Source organism: Schistocerca americana, chromosome 8 (assembly GCF_021461395.2).
Source record: "Schistocerca americana isolate TAMUIC-IGC-003095 chromosome 8, iqSchAmer2.1, whole genome shotgun sequence".
Classification (NCBI taxonomy): Eukaryota; Metazoa; Arthropoda; class Insecta; order Orthoptera; family Acrididae; genus Schistocerca; species Schistocerca americana.
The window spans coordinates 253,436,771-253,452,778 of NC_060126.1; the positions used below are offsets into that span (position 1 = coordinate 253,436,771).

Sequence of the window (16,008 nt, forward strand, 5' to 3'; positions counted from 1 at the left end):
AAACTGCAGGAGGAATTATGAAAAATGCATTTGGCTTTGTACATGGTTAGGATTATACTACTGTGCAGCCAGTATCTGGACATGATGACTGGAAGTAAGAATGATAATAGTGTTGGTTTTACAAGACAAGAACTTTGTTATTAAAACTGAAATTCCTTCACTAGTAACTGTATCTATGTTAATGTACAGTGCATGTGTACACTAGTAAATGGGTTTTGGTATAGACCTCTCACTGCCAATCATTGCTTTGTGGCAGTAGTTATCACATTAGAAAGACACAATGCATCTAAGTAACCATGCCAGACACAAATTTCAAAGACAAAAAAGGTGAAATACACTTGCAAAAGGAGTATCATTGGGTGATGTCCTATAACACTGTCCAATCACATTAATGTGACCACCTGTCAAAAGCCTGAATAACCAGCCTATGCAGCCCGGACACTGCAAGATGTGTAGGACAAGAGTCAGTGAGGTTCTGGAAGGTACCAAAAGGGACCTGGAGCTATGCTGACACCAGTGGCGACTGAGGATCCATGGCGCATACAGCACAAATGAGATGGTCCCAAGATTCTTGATTGGGTTTAAATATGGGGAGTTTGTTGCCCAGGAGAGCACAGTAAGCATGTCTTGATGCTGTTCAAACCACGCTTGTACACTGCAAGCTGTGTGACCCATTGCATTGTCCTACTGGTAGATGCCACTGTACCAAGAATAACCAGACTGCATGTAGCAGTGAACATGGCTCTTAAGAATAGTTTCATACATGTGATGATCCACTGTGCCTTCCAGAATGATGAGGCGACACAGAAAATGCCACGGGAACATTACTTAAACCGTAACACTTCCTCCTCCAGCCCGGACCCCTCCACAGGTTGTTATAGAGTGTTTGCTTTCAGATGTTTCACGCCAACAGTCATCTATCCAATGGAGCATAAAATATGATTCATCTGAAAATATGACCTGCCACCACTCAGTGTGAACATCAAGTTGCAGTATTGGCATGCAAATTCGAGCCTTCATCACCCATGAATGCCAGTCAGCATTAGTGCATGAACTAGGTGCCTGCTCCAGAAGACGACATGCGGCAGAACTGTCACTGAACGATCTCTGAGGAGACACTGTCAGTAGCACTTTGGTTCATCTGGGCAGTTAGTTGCTCACCAATTGAATGTGTATTAGGCTGTATACATCTACACCTGTCATCTATGGCCCATGGTGCACTACAGCTGCCTCAGCACAGGTTTTGGATAGTGGCATCCTGCCATTCACTATATACTTTAACCAAGATGTTACGCAAAAAGTTTGCGAACTTAGCCATCTCAGAAACGTTCCACCCTTGTCTCAAAGGTCAACAATCATGCTCTTTTGGACATCAGATAAATCACTTCATTTCCACATTGCAACAATGATTGAACTGTTTTCCTCATTATCCCCCACCCCCTCCTCCAACATGCTTTATATACCCACCACTGCTAGTGCAACAACCTGCCGTTTGTGAGTGGTTATCGCAGGTTGATGTCAAACATAGGTGATGGTCGCATTAATGTGATTGGACTGTGTAAATATAAATGCTGTATTACTTTTCATATTCTAAGCCTTTTGCAAGCCTTTGATGACAGTGTAATTCATGTTTTACTCTGGGATGAAGAATTTAGTAAAACTAAGAGCATGTGCTTGTTACTGTTAAACTCCCTTGTGGTGAAACTGACACACAAAGCAACACCTACATGAAACAAAAGCCACATTACAGCAAACAAAATATTACTTTCGAAATAATGGAAGACAGATAGAAGAAAAGATTACATGGAAATTGCATGGATGGGACCTATGAAAACCATACTTTTTGCGATCTATCTCATTAGGCAACAATGACATAAATTATCAGAATATTGAGATTATAAATTTAAAATTTCATATTATAATTAATATAAGACAGAATATTCAATGTAAGTGAACAACAAACGAAACATCAATATTATTATTCAAGATTAATCAGTATACTCTTGCTACTGTTAAGAGTTCACAAGCAAATGAACATATCACAGGACTACAACAATTAATAAAGCAGCAGCTTATTTGAAACAACAGATTTTCTGCTGGTTAAGAAGTCTACAGATTTGTATCTTGCGTAATTGTAGAGAAAAACGTAGCAAGTGCTTCTGACAAATAACATACACTGTTTGACAATTGCTAAGGAACAACTGTGAATTGCTACGGAACAACCGATAAATGATAGTAAAAGAAATGTAGAGGGTGGGGCATGTTAACTGCAGTGAAGCCTGTGCATTAACACTCAGTATGCGTTTGACAGTTCCTGCAGTACCTTGCCTGACGAAGGTGGTTGTGGAATCGATTAATTGACATTTCTTGTGGTATGGTAACATCTCTGCAAGACATTATTTGAGCGATTACAATTGGGGACGTGCAGTTGGATGGCTTGAGGCTGGTCAAAGAGTCACTACAGTGGCCACAGACATGGATGTGTCCAAAAGTGTCATCTCATGATTAAAAAAGGCTTCTGAAGATGGAAATGCTATGTGAAAGCATGCTGTTGGTAACAGACAGATCATCACACTGCGAGAGGAATGATATGTAGCCCTAGTGGCGAAAAGGAACAGACATCTCATTCCTTGGCAAATCATTGTAGACCTTACAACTGCCAGCATTAAACATGTCTGTACCGGAACCATTATGCAGTCATTGTATCAGGCTGGTTTTTATGCTTGGAAGCCTGTTAAATGGATCCTACTTCAACCATACCATCATCAAGAAAGTTTTCATTGGTGTAGGGAGGAAGCTGATTGCAGTCAGCAACAGTCGTCCAGAGTGGTGTTCTCCGACGAATCCTGCTTCACTGTGGCATGTGCTTCTGCCCACCAGTTAGTGCAGAGAGAGAGGGGAACGTATTACACACCACAGAACATTTACGAGCATCATCAGTATTGCATAGGTGTTATGGCATGGCGGGCATTAGAAACAATGGCCAAACACCGCCACATATTGCTGCGCAAGGGAACATCACAGCTTAGCAGTACTGCAGGGAGATTATTCTGGATCATGTCCATCTGTTTAGGGGTGAGGTAGGTCACGACTTTCTGTTTATGGTTGACAATGCCCATCCACACAGGACTTCTGAGATGTCAGATACACTAGAATGTGAAGATAATGAGTGTATGGAAAGACGTGCGTATTCCCCGAACTAAACCCTATACAGCGTACCTGGGATGCCCTTGATAGCCGTGTTTCTCAATGATCATCATCTAGCTGACCTGTGGAAGAACCGAAAACTGCCTTGAGAGAGGAGTGGGGCAATATCCCCCAAGGACTCCTCAAAAGTTTGATAGCCAGTGGGAATGACGTGTGTAAAATGTGCGTTAGGGCCTGAGGAGGGCATATTTCTTACCGGAAGTCCGATGTTTACCTTTATGTTGGGAGTCTGACATGTGTCCGACCTGTGTCAAACAAGAACATTATTTATGTCTGTTATACTGCTTTCCCATGTGATGAGACATGAACCACTTTTCACTATAAATGTACCACTTGTCCTCTATTACATGTGCACCTACTGTGTTTCATGTTGTCCTTCATTTCCTGTTTTTATTCCTGTCCCTTAGAAATTGTCAAGCAGCATATGTTGCTTATTTTTTAACAAAAGCAATGTTAGTTATTAATGTACATTACAGAAGTAATTATACGAGTTACATCCATAAAGTAAGTTCTGTTTGTATTTCTTTCCATAATAGTGCTATAATCGTAGTTTGGCACATGCATGATAGTTGCTTTGAGTTAAGGAGAAGAAGATCATGACATTTTGAATCTCCATGTGAAGTTAATGGTGTATAATGCTTGCTTAGTACGGCAAAGTTGAGTGAAAATCCTGTTAACTGCAAGATTAGATCTGTAAATTATTTTCTGGAAGTGAAGAACATTAAACCAGTCAACATTCTTTGGCACATTTGTGAAGTTTACAGAGAAAATGTGATGTGCAATTCAATAGAAAGGAGATGGGTCCAATGGTTCAATGAAGGATATGATCAAGTACACAATGACAAACAAAAGCAGCATTCATGTTGGTTCATGCAGTTGAAGAACCCATAAAGGAAAATCATAAGTTTATAGTGCACAATCTTTCCATTACTTTTCACTAATTTCAAAATCACTTCTTACAAAGCAACACAAAAAAATCAACTCTGGGCAGTTCAGTTGACTTTTTGACACATTATAACAAAGATAGTAATGATTTTGGCTAAGCAAGATAGTGACTGGGGATGAGAATAGGAGGTTCATTTATGAAACAATCCAACTGAAATGACAGCCAACGAATGGAGGCACATTGCTTCACCAGTAAAGCAAATCTTGATACGTTAACTAATTCTTCTGTCACTTCTTGGTAGAACAACTTCATAATTACAAATGAAAATCACAATACTGTGTGTGTCCTACATTATACCATAGAAGATACACAATATCATGATTTTCATTTGTAAATCTTACACCTCTAAAATTTATATGCACACTCTTTCTGCATAGATTCCACTGGTGTATTTTTACTGTGAGGTGCAACAATCAACGCAAGTGTTTACTGCAAGATGCTTACAAAACTGTGTTGCACAATACAAAATAACTGTCACAGAAAGCTCACAAATGGTATCGCTTTGATTTGTGACAGTGCCTGTCCTCAGACAGGAGCCACATATGACAACTCTTATTAGACTTTGGGTGGAGCCAGTTTCACCATCCTCCATACAGCCCTGACCTCACCCCTAGCAACTTCCATCACTTTTTGCACCTGAAAATCTTTCTTGATAGTCAAAAATTTAAAAATGATAATGAGCTCCAAGAATATGTTACCACATGGTTGACGACGCAGGCAGTAACATTCTGTGATTAAGGCGTACAAAAACTTGTGCCACACAATGACAAGAGCCTACAAAATGGTTGGAGCTTTGTAAAAATATATTTTAAGATTTGTTATTTTTTTACAATAAATGATTTTTATGTATCCATACTGATATTGTTTTAGTTGTGGAATTTAGTTTATGGTCCTTGCAACATATGATAACATCTGTTTTGACTCATTTCACATTCTACCATCATTGGATCTACAGAAAACATTATATGAATGAAAGGAAGAGGTCATGATAATTGTAATGATGATGAAATGAAACGATCATATGGCATTGCTGGCCGGGAGGCCCCATCTGGGGAAGTTCAGCCGACAAGTGCAAATTTTATTTCAGTCGCCACCGCATTGGGCGACTCACGTGCCGGTGATGATGATGAAATGATGATGAGGACAACACAACACCCACTCAACGGGTGGAGAAAATCTCCAACCTGGCTGGGAATTGAACCCGGGCCCGCTGTATGGGAGGCAAGCATGTTACCATCCAGCTAAGCAGGATCACAAAAGGCGAAATCAGTATCTAAAAGCAATGATAAAATTATTGTAGCAAAAAGGGAGAGAGATAATTACGTGAAAACATGGATAGGGCTCCAGCTGTAGCTGGTAGCAGCTCCAGGACTGACACCAGAGTGTGGCGAGGCACCTGCCCCCACCCCCCATCAAACAACACCATGCATAAAGTACTTTAGGATTATCTTAAAGTTTGTGTAATGTGCTAAAGGGATAAAAAACATGGAGTAAATATAGACTTAATGGGCTGGGGTAGCTTAGCACTGCGCACCACCAGCACCAAAAATGCATTCTGTCCATGGCTGCCCCAAGCACTGATATACAAAAGTGTGAAATTAAATTTTGTCAAACCGTTTAATCATAAAATGTGTAAAACAATCCCAGCAGCTGTTGTATTGTCAGCTAGTATCTGAGGTAATAACATAATAACATATCCACCTTCAGCTCACATCACAGTTTAGCTGAACTGACACACACTAAGAAGATATGAGACACCCTCAGGGGTGGTGCACTGGCACACTGGGGTGGTGCACTGGCACACTGGGGTGGTTCCAGTTGTCACCCAATACATACCAATATAAGATTACTGCATCTTTTTGAGAGACCTAGGGTGAAACTCACCACTCCTTAACAGTCTCCTTGATTGCACACAATTTGCTAGGGAGTGTAGAAATTTGCCATTTCTGTACACAGGCAAAGTTGTAGATGTGTTCTTATGTCAGTACCAGGAAGGGGGGGGTCAGGGGGGGGGGGGTCCCAGTACTTAACCATCCTGTCGGCCAGTTTGTTGCATGGTATGCTTGCACGCAACCTAGCTAAAATGATCTCTTCAAGTGAGAGGACCAAGAGGAGGTTGTTCAAGCTGCTGGGAGAGGCTTCATAGCCCGGACCTTGTTCCCATGAAGGAAGGACCAGTGGTGATGCAAAAGTAACACCACCTGCTGACAGATGGACAGATGGCAACACACAGATCATCGACGGGAATGTAAGAACTAGCAGGCTAAGGTACTAGGACTGCTGCCTTGGCAGCAGTGTCAGTGGCCTCATTACCTGTCAGACCAACGTGATCATGAACCTGTATAAACATCACAGCGGCTTCATCGAGAGTGAGCAAGTGACCTGTTGTCCTAAAGGATAGATGGTGTACAGCACACAGAGGCTTTGAAGGGATCTGAGAGAGTCAGAGCAGATGATGCAATTGAAAAGCCTGTGTCGCCAGATATACTGCGTGGCCTGATACAGGGCGACGAGCTTTGCTGTAAATACTGAGCAGTGTTCCAGAAGCCGATATTGAAAAACATCGGTGCTAATGATGATGGCACATCGAACACCATGGTTAGTACAAGAACAATCAGTGTACACAAAGATACAATTGTGAAGTTCAGTGCGAAGGTCGTGAAACTGAAGGCAATAGAGTGAGGCTAGAGTAGTATCCTTAGGAAGTGAATGAAGGCCAAGGGGAACACGTACTACCATATGAAACCAAGGTGGTGAAGGGTTCACACCCATCGGGAAAGTGGCAGGTAGCGTGAAGTTAAGCTGTCAGAGAAAGAGCCGAAAGCGAACTCCAGGAGCTAACAGAGATGAGGGACACACCCTATTCTGGCGATCAAGGGAGTCATCGAAGGAGGCACGGGTTAGGTGGCCAAGCATGGCAGACAAATGGCATGCGTATCTGTTGAGGAGAGAGTCACGGCAGTAGACTTTCTCCAGTATACTTTCTTTTTTTAATTTTTTTACACACAGTACAATATTCAGAAAACATAATTTAATCATCGCTAACATTTGGTTTGAAAAATGAAAGACGATTACATACATGGAAGACACCTAAAAGCACAGGAATGTCTCACATCAGTTACATAATGGTAGGAGATAGATTCCAAAACCAGATTTTAAACTGCAAAACTTTTCCAAGGTCAGATGTGCAATCTGACCATAATGTAATGGTCATGAATGGCAGATTAAAACTGAAGAAACTGTAGAATGATAGGAAATAATGCAGATGGGACTTGTATAAGTTGAAAGAACCAGATGTAATTGAGAGTTTGAGAGGGAGTATTAGACAATGGTTGACTGAGTAAGAAATACTGAATCTAATCGATGAAAGAAGAATATATAAAAGTGCAGCAAACAAAGAAGGCAAAAGGAATACAGATAGACACCAAGTGAAAAATGACAAAGCAGGAATGTCTCAATGAGTAATGCAAGGATGCAGAAGCACGAATAACTAGGGGAAAGGCAAAAGCTGTCTCTAGGAAAATTAAAGAGCTCTTTCGACAAAAGAGAAGCAGCTGCATGAATATAAACAGCTTAGATGCCAAGCCAAAACTAAGCAAAGAGAAAGCTGAAAGGTGGAAGAAATATATAGAACGGCTACACAAAGAAAATGAACTTGAAGATAATATTATAGAAAGGAAACAGAAAGTAGATGAAGATGAGTTGGGAGTTGCAATACTGTACAGCAAGTTTGACTGTGCACTGAAAGACCAAATCCCAAAAAGGTCTCTCAAGTAGCTGACATTCCCTCAGAATTGTGAGATCCTTGGAAGAGTCAGCCATGTTAAAACTATACTACCTGATGTGGAAGATCTATGAGATAGATGGAATACCCTCACACTTCAAGAAGAATGTGATAATTACAACTGCAAAAAGGCAGGTGCTGAAAAGTGTAAATATTACTGAAGATTAATAAGTTATGCTTGCAAAATACTGACATCATTTATTTACATAAGAATGGCAAAACTAGTAGAAACCGACCTCAAGCAAGGTCAGTTTGCATTCTAGAAAATACTGACCCAACAACTTATCTTAGAATATAAGTAAATGAAAAACTAACATATGTTTATAGCATTTGTAGAGTTAAAGAAAGCTTTTGGCAATGTTTACAGGAATTTTCTCTTTAGCATTCTGAAAGTAGGATGAATAAAATGAGGGAGAACAACATTATTTACAACTTGTACAAAAACCCAGATTGTAATTATAAGAGTCAAAGGACATGAAGAGGCCACAGTAATTGAGATGGGCGCGTGACTGGGTTGTAGCCTATTCCGAATTGTATTCAATCTGTACACTGAGCAAGCAGTGAAGGAAACTGAAGTGAAATTAGGTAATGGAATTAGAGTTCAGGGAGAATAAATAAAAACTTTGCAGTTTGCCAATGGCATTGCGATTCCCTAAGAGACAGCAAAGCACTTGGAAGAGCAGTTGTACGTAAGAGATTGTGTCTTGAAAAGAGGTTATAAGACGAACATCAACAAAAGTAAAACAAGGATACTGGAACTTAGTTGAATTAAATCAGGTGATACAGAAGGAATTACACTGACCAGCACGAAAAACGCAACACTTTAACTTCTTACAAAAACTGAAATTTATTTTAAATTTATGACATTAATCCATTATCTTATGATGGAATATTGTGGTACGATCCCATGTAAGCATCCAACAATAAAAAAAGAAAGATGATTATAAAGAAATTTAACAAATTAAGCCAGATATGAACACTTCCAGGAAATTTTGAGCAAGCGCATAATGGTAATGCATGTCCGTTTTGATGTTATATAAGTCACATTTTACTTCACAGACCTGAGACACGATCTTGGAGATCTCTGTTCACACCTTCAAAAGTGTGTATTGCCACCTTTTGCACCAATGGATGGCATTCAATCTTTCAGCATGCTCCCAATTAATGCGGTAATGTCCTGTTTATGAAGCATTCCCACTGGTCCAGGAGGGCGTTCTGTAGGTCCTGTAGGTTCTCTGGATAGTGTTGACGAGCTCTTCCCCCAGCTGGTCCCAAATGTGCTCAATAGGATTTAAATCAGGCTTCGAGCAGGCCGACCCATAGCATGAATTCCTTTTTCATTCAAGAACTCTTGCATAATTCTCACAATATGTGGGCGTGCATTGTTGTGCATTAGTGTAAAAACTCAGCACCAATAAACGGAGCAAAAGTAACAAGCTCCAGAAGGATTTCCTCCCTAGGTAAGGCTCCCATGCTCCAACAAGACCAAATCCATCCTTGCAGCTGTATTGATTCCTGCGCATACCATCACAGAACTGTCCTAAAAACATGTCCTGGATGAGAACGTGCAAGAAGAATACCTTTCCCCTGGCCTTCTCCAGAACCTCTCTCTTGTCAGGTAATCTGTGGCCAAATCGTGACTCATCAGTAAGCAACACTGTTGTACTATCCAGCCAAGATGTTCTCTTGGGAAATGTAGTTTAGCTGTACAATGCTCTCTGATGAGTTCTGGACCTGTAGCAGGTCTTCTGGACTGAAGATTGGCTTCTTCCAGTTTTCTTCAAATGGTTCTCTCACTAACATGGTGGGAATCGATTTCGTGCTTCAATGGCAGAGGTGTGACAGTTGCAAACGACTTGAAGTTGTAAACAGCAGTAATCTCTCTCCGATGCTGCTGTTCTCGGGCATGTTCCTGGTCTCCTTACAAAGCCTCCAGTTTCCCTGTACCTTCATATGTATGTTTCTGGAAATTATGGAGATGTAGTCCTCAACAATTCTGCAACATAATGAATGCTGTGGCCATCTTCCACCAAAGCAACAGCTTTCGCAGCATGTTTATTACAGAAAGCTGATTACAACAATCACAGAATGATTTTACAAACATGTGATTGATAGGGCAATAATTCGGGGAATAACAATAAGCGCTACAAGAGTGAGAAAACATTATTCGCTCACATTCAGTGATGTGTTTCCCAGGTAATACGGGACACAACAATTGAGACTAGTGCAATAAACAATCAGCACTTCATTGTTTGCTTGCAAAGCAACACCAGTAACATAACCTTGTCTCAAAAAATTGGTTAAGTGTTTCACTCTGATTAAACAGATAATCCCACAAAGATTACACATCATTTACTGGGTGTTGCGTTTGTCGTGCCGGTCAGTGTAGATTAGGAAATGAGACAATAAAAGTAGCTGATTTTTGCTATCTGGTCTGCAAAATAACTGATGATGGCCAAAATAGAGAGAATATAAAATGCAGACCAGCTACTGCATGAAAAGCATTTCCAAAAAAAGAATAATTTGTTAACATCTATGTAGTTTACCTCCTACAATAGCAACTAGCTAACCTACAACATGCTTGCACCTTGTGGGTGGCCAATCAAGCACTGTCCACCATGACAGGCACACTTGGTTACAAGCCAAACAATGATCCGCCCTCATCCCGCATGTTGGTAAATGTTCCAGACCACAACATCAATAGTAACACCAGCAAACTGATTCTGGCAGCCGAAGGCAATAAGGGTGCTCCCACCAGAACATGCTTCTATGACCAGTGTGTTGCAATTGCAATTGCAATTGCAGGCACTGTTTTCCTACATCATGTCATGTGTTCGCTATTAGCTTGTGCTGTACCCATGCACTGTGACAGTATTTAAGCTGGTGCTCAACCATGGACCAGCAGTTTGGTGTCAGCTATCGAATTAGTCATTCCTTCATATTCTCTGCGCCAGGCGCTGGCTGGAACACAGCCCAATCAATCAGACTGAATCAGTCATTGCTTTGAATTCTCTGGGCCAGGTGCCAGCTGCATCCACAGCCCATCAATCAGAAGCTCGCTAAGGGATCATCATTGGACAGTCGCTATGCAGTGTTTATCTCCGAATCACTACCTACCTTAGGGCAGTGACTTTACTTCTTCATTACGCCAACTAAGCGCTGATCATGTGATTAACCTTCAAACATTTACAAGTCATAATCAGCTCTGAATTTACACAAGCCCAACATTAGTGCCTCTTGACTCTAGCTTTTTGTTACTCACCTTACCTTTTGTTACTCACTTAATCATTATTTGCCTTTCTTCCTTGTAAATAACTTACTCCACTAAGGAGATTTGTTTATGTTCTTTAATATTTAAATAAAACTATTCTTCCTTGTTTACCTGGGCAGTGTTCTCACTGCACCTCTATTAGTACATGACACATCGATCTAATACAAATTGAAGTGTCAGAAAGTGTTTTCTGAAGGTATTAATTTGGAGCACATCCTTGTATGGAATTGAAACGTGGACGATAGGCTATTCAGACTAGAAGAGAATGGAATCTTTTGAAATGTGGTGCTACAGAAGAATGCGAAAGATGTGGGAAATTGAATAGCTTGTCAGGAGGTACTGAATCAAAATGGGGGAAAAAGACTTTTATGCAGAAACTGACTAAAAGAAGGGATCGACTGACAGGACACATCCTAAGGCTTCAAGGAATAGTCACAATTTGGTGACGGTGGAAAGTGAGGGGGGATTAAAACTGTAGAGCGAAACCTTAGTATGAATACAGTAAGCAGGTTCAAAAGGATGTAAGTTGCAATACTTATTCAGAGATGAAGAGGTTTGCACTGGATAGACTAGTGTGGAGAGTTGCATCAAACCAGTCTTTGGACTGAAGATCACAACATGTTGGTATAAGTTGTACAGCAGTGTAAGTCAAGTGTCAACTTGATCTCCAGAACAGTTCTGTTTATACAGCTTTCTAATGTAGCTGTATTGTGTGTGTTTTACTTCATATGAATAAATTGAAGTAATGTATCATCACAAAATTCTTTGTTTGTGATGGTTTATCATCAATGGAGATTCGTCCAAACATAGTGAAGATTTTATCACAAATCATTTTCTTTATTTTCAACAGTTAACAAATGTCACAATCAATACAGTTAAAATGTTTTATACTTCTCTCCAAAAGTACCCACATGAAGGATGTTCTAAAAGCTACAGTGACTTATGAAAATATCAGAAGACTGCCCTATTTAGCACTGCACAACTGGCTTTTAAAAGCGCATGTAGCTGTTGATGCCACAAGGAATGCTTTAGTATGAACATATCTGCAGAAATGGTTTGTCAAGACAGAAAGTACATCATAGTAAATTTTGTTCAATGTCATAAATTATTTTTGTTGTCATTAACCCATATTTTCCATCAAATCCCTTCTCCTAGAAGTGTTACTACTGTAGCGTTAGTAGAAATTGAAAGTTAAAGCAAGCTGAAGTGAGATGCCGGAGATCAGATCTGCTGCTACGTGTACAAGATGGTAACAGCCATGATTCATTCAATAATATGGCATCTTGGATAACAGAAGAAATACTTCACTTGATCAAAGAAACAAGGAAGTATAAAAACGATCATGGAAATTTAGGAACACAGAAATTTAAGTCACTTAGGAATGAAATAAATAGGAAGCACATGGTAGCCAAGGCAAATTGATGCGAAGAAATCTAAAAAGAAATGACTGTTGGAAGGACTGATACAGCACATAAACAAGTATTAGGTTGTTGCCCAAATTCATAGTGTTTTTGTTCTGCACACTGACATTCCTGTTCCTATGGATTTATTTATCAACTGTAATTTTTTTAATTTGTAGTTTACTGTTGCTACATGAGTTTATGTATTATCATTTGGAGGTAGTATGTGGAGCTGTGGATGTTCGAAAATGAAGTATAAAGAGGAGAAATCTCAACATTTCCAACATGAATTAAAAATGTAGTAACCACAACCAACAGCGGGAATGCCTTGGGGTGCGGACCGGAGCCGCCAGGCGGGGAAGCCGCCGACGGTGGAGCACGCACCACCGGGTAAATACAGGATGAGTCGGACGACAGACCAACGACAACTGACAACAACCGACCACGACCGACTATGAGCGACACAACAAGGAAGAGATACACAACGGAGGCTTGTGGAAACCACAACACCAAACACCAAACGTATATCCACTCGGAACCAGAGCCAGGCAAATGTCAACAACACGCAACGACCAGAACACAGTACCGCCGAGATAGAAAAGAAATCCAGAGCGAGTACCAGACTGGCTGGACTAGGGCAGAGCGGGTCCCTATATACGAAACCAGAGGAAGCGGCTATTGGCCGCTGTCTGCACGTGGCTTAGCGGTGGCGCCCACGCTGCGTGAGAGCCGCTGCGCGGAATAGCCGCCGCGGAGGCGGAGCCCTCTATGGGCTGACCACGTCCATTTGTTCTGCTGCGTGTTCGACTTCCGCGGCGGAAGGTACTAGAAAAAAGAGGGGTGACAGCAGCGGAGGCAGCCAGAAACATTTGTGCTGTGTATGGGGATATTGCCACTGGACAGAGCATGGCAAAAAACACATTAATCCATGATGATCCATGTCAGTGTACTCAAAAACTGGCAAACGTGATGACCTGTTACCATTCCACCATCTACCAACATTTGCATGCTATGGGGAAGGTTCCAAAAAATGGGTGTATGGGTACTGCATGCTCTAAGCCAAAATCACAAAAATCTGTGCATGGCCAAAGTGAATCTCTACTTGCTCATCATCAACTGAGTAACGAAAATCATTGACCATTGCTATACTGCATAGTTACTGAGCAACACAATCCCCAAGATATAACCAACACTGCTGACATTTACTGTCAACATACGAGACGTCTTGCAGATGCAATCCAAGAAAAATGACCAGGAAGACCGCAAGAAGTGATGCTACTCCTGCCCGCATTATGCTAGACTGACAAAAAACGCTGCACCAAGAGTTGGGAAGTCATTCCACATCCACATTATTCACCTAATCCTACATCCTCAGATTTTCACTTTTTCTACTCTCTATCAAATAACCTTCATGGAACTTCCTTTCTAGGTGAAAAGGTAATCCAAATATGGCTTGACTAGTTCTTCACCTCAAAGCCATGTTATTTCTACAGTGATAGAATAGAAAAGTTACCCCAGTGTAGGCAGACTGCTGTAAACTGTAAAGGAGAATATATTATTGATGACTAAACTTTCTGTTATGTGTATCTGTTGTGTTTATTAAACTTATGGAAAAACACCATGAACTTATGCACCAAGCCATTAAAAACAATCATTGGTAAAATTAAAAGCTACAGCATCAACACTACGGGAGCAAATGGAACTTCACTATTAAGCACCGAGGAGAGAGCAATAGATGGAAAGGGTACAAAATAAAGGTCTCTACAAGCGAAAGGAACTGTCCGATAAAATGATTAAGGAAGAAATGGAAGTTGGTATGGATGGCATAGGGGATCCAGTATTAGAGAGCTTTAACAGAGCTTTGGAAGACTTGTGATCAAATTAGGTACAAGAGGTAGATGGCATCCCTTCTGAATTTCTGGAATCACTGCGGGAAGTGGCAATCGAGCAACTACTTAAACTGGTGTGCAAAAACTACAAGTCTCGAGATATATCATCAATCTTTTGGAAAAATATCATCTACACAGTCATGAAGACAGCAACAGCAGTTAAGTGCAAGAACTATCACACAATCAGCTTATTGGCTCACAAATACAAGTTGCTGAGTAGAATAATATGCAGAGGAATGGGAAAACAATGAGGATATGTTAGATGACAACCAGTTTGGCTTTCAGAAAGATAAGGTCACCACAGAGGCTGTTCTGACACTGCAGTTGATAACAATTACGAAAAATTAAAACACGTTCAAAAGATTTGTTGACCTGGAAAAAGCATTCAACAATGTAACTAGGTGGAACACATACAAAAATCTGAGAAAAACAGGATAAGCTATAAGAAAATAGAGATGATAATCAACATGTCCACGAAGCATGTAGGAACAATAAGAATTGAAGACCACGAATGTGCTCAGATTAGAAAAGTTGTAGGACAATAATGTAGTCTTTCACTGGTACTGTTCAGTCTATACATTGAACAACCAATGATGGAAATAAATGAAAGATTCAAGAGTGGGATTAAAATTCAGTGTGAAAGACATCAATGATAAGATTCACTAATGACATTGCTATTCTCAGTGAGAATGAAGAAGAATTAAAGGATGTTAGGAATGGAATGAAGACTAATGAGTACAGAATATGGAATGAGAGCAAACTAGAGAACTAGATGAAAGTAAATGATTTCAGTACACAGATTGCAGCTCTCAAATTTCGAAGAAAATACTTTTTTAAATGTTTAACACCAAACATGATTTATTTGCTGACTAGTTTGGGCTTTGCCCATTTTCACAAGCCATCTACTACATAGATAATGAAGGTACCGCAATTAAGAAAAATATATATATTATTCTCATACATTAACATACTACAGTCATGTGTAACTACAATTGTGACAGCACTGAAAAACAGATCTGAGCTATATCTAACAAGGGAACCTCCCCATCGCATCCCCCTCAGATTTAGTTATAAGTTGGCACAGTGGATAGGCCTTGAAAAACTGAACACAGATCAATTGCGAAAACAGGAAGAAGTTGTGTGGAACTGTGAAAAAATAAGCAAAATATACAAACTGAGTAGTTCAAGGGAACATAGGCAACATAAAGGACGATGGGAACGCAGGAGCGCCGTGGTCTCGTGGTAACGTGAGCAGCTGCGGAACGAAAGGTCCTTGGTTCAAATCTTCCATCGAGTGAAAAGTTTAATTTGTTATTTTCAGTTTATGTGACAAACTCTTATGTTTTCATCACTTTTTTGGGAGTGATTATCACATCCACAAGAAAACCTAAATCGGGCAAGGTAGAAGAATCTTTTTACCCATTCGCCAAGTGTACAAGTTAGGTGGGTCGACAACATATTCCTGTCATGTGACGCACATGCCGTCACCAGTGTCGTATAGAATATATCAG

General features: G+C 40.4%; 1 protein-coding gene across 6 annotated transcripts in view; it reads right to left on the reverse strand.

Annotated features, from left to right (window-relative positions):
• LOC124545044 (uncharacterized protein CG4449) overlaps positions 1-16,008 on the reverse strand; it is a 151,186-nt gene that overhangs the window by 114,952 nt on the left and 20,226 nt on the right. The gene's annotated exons all lie outside the window — the stretch shown is intronic.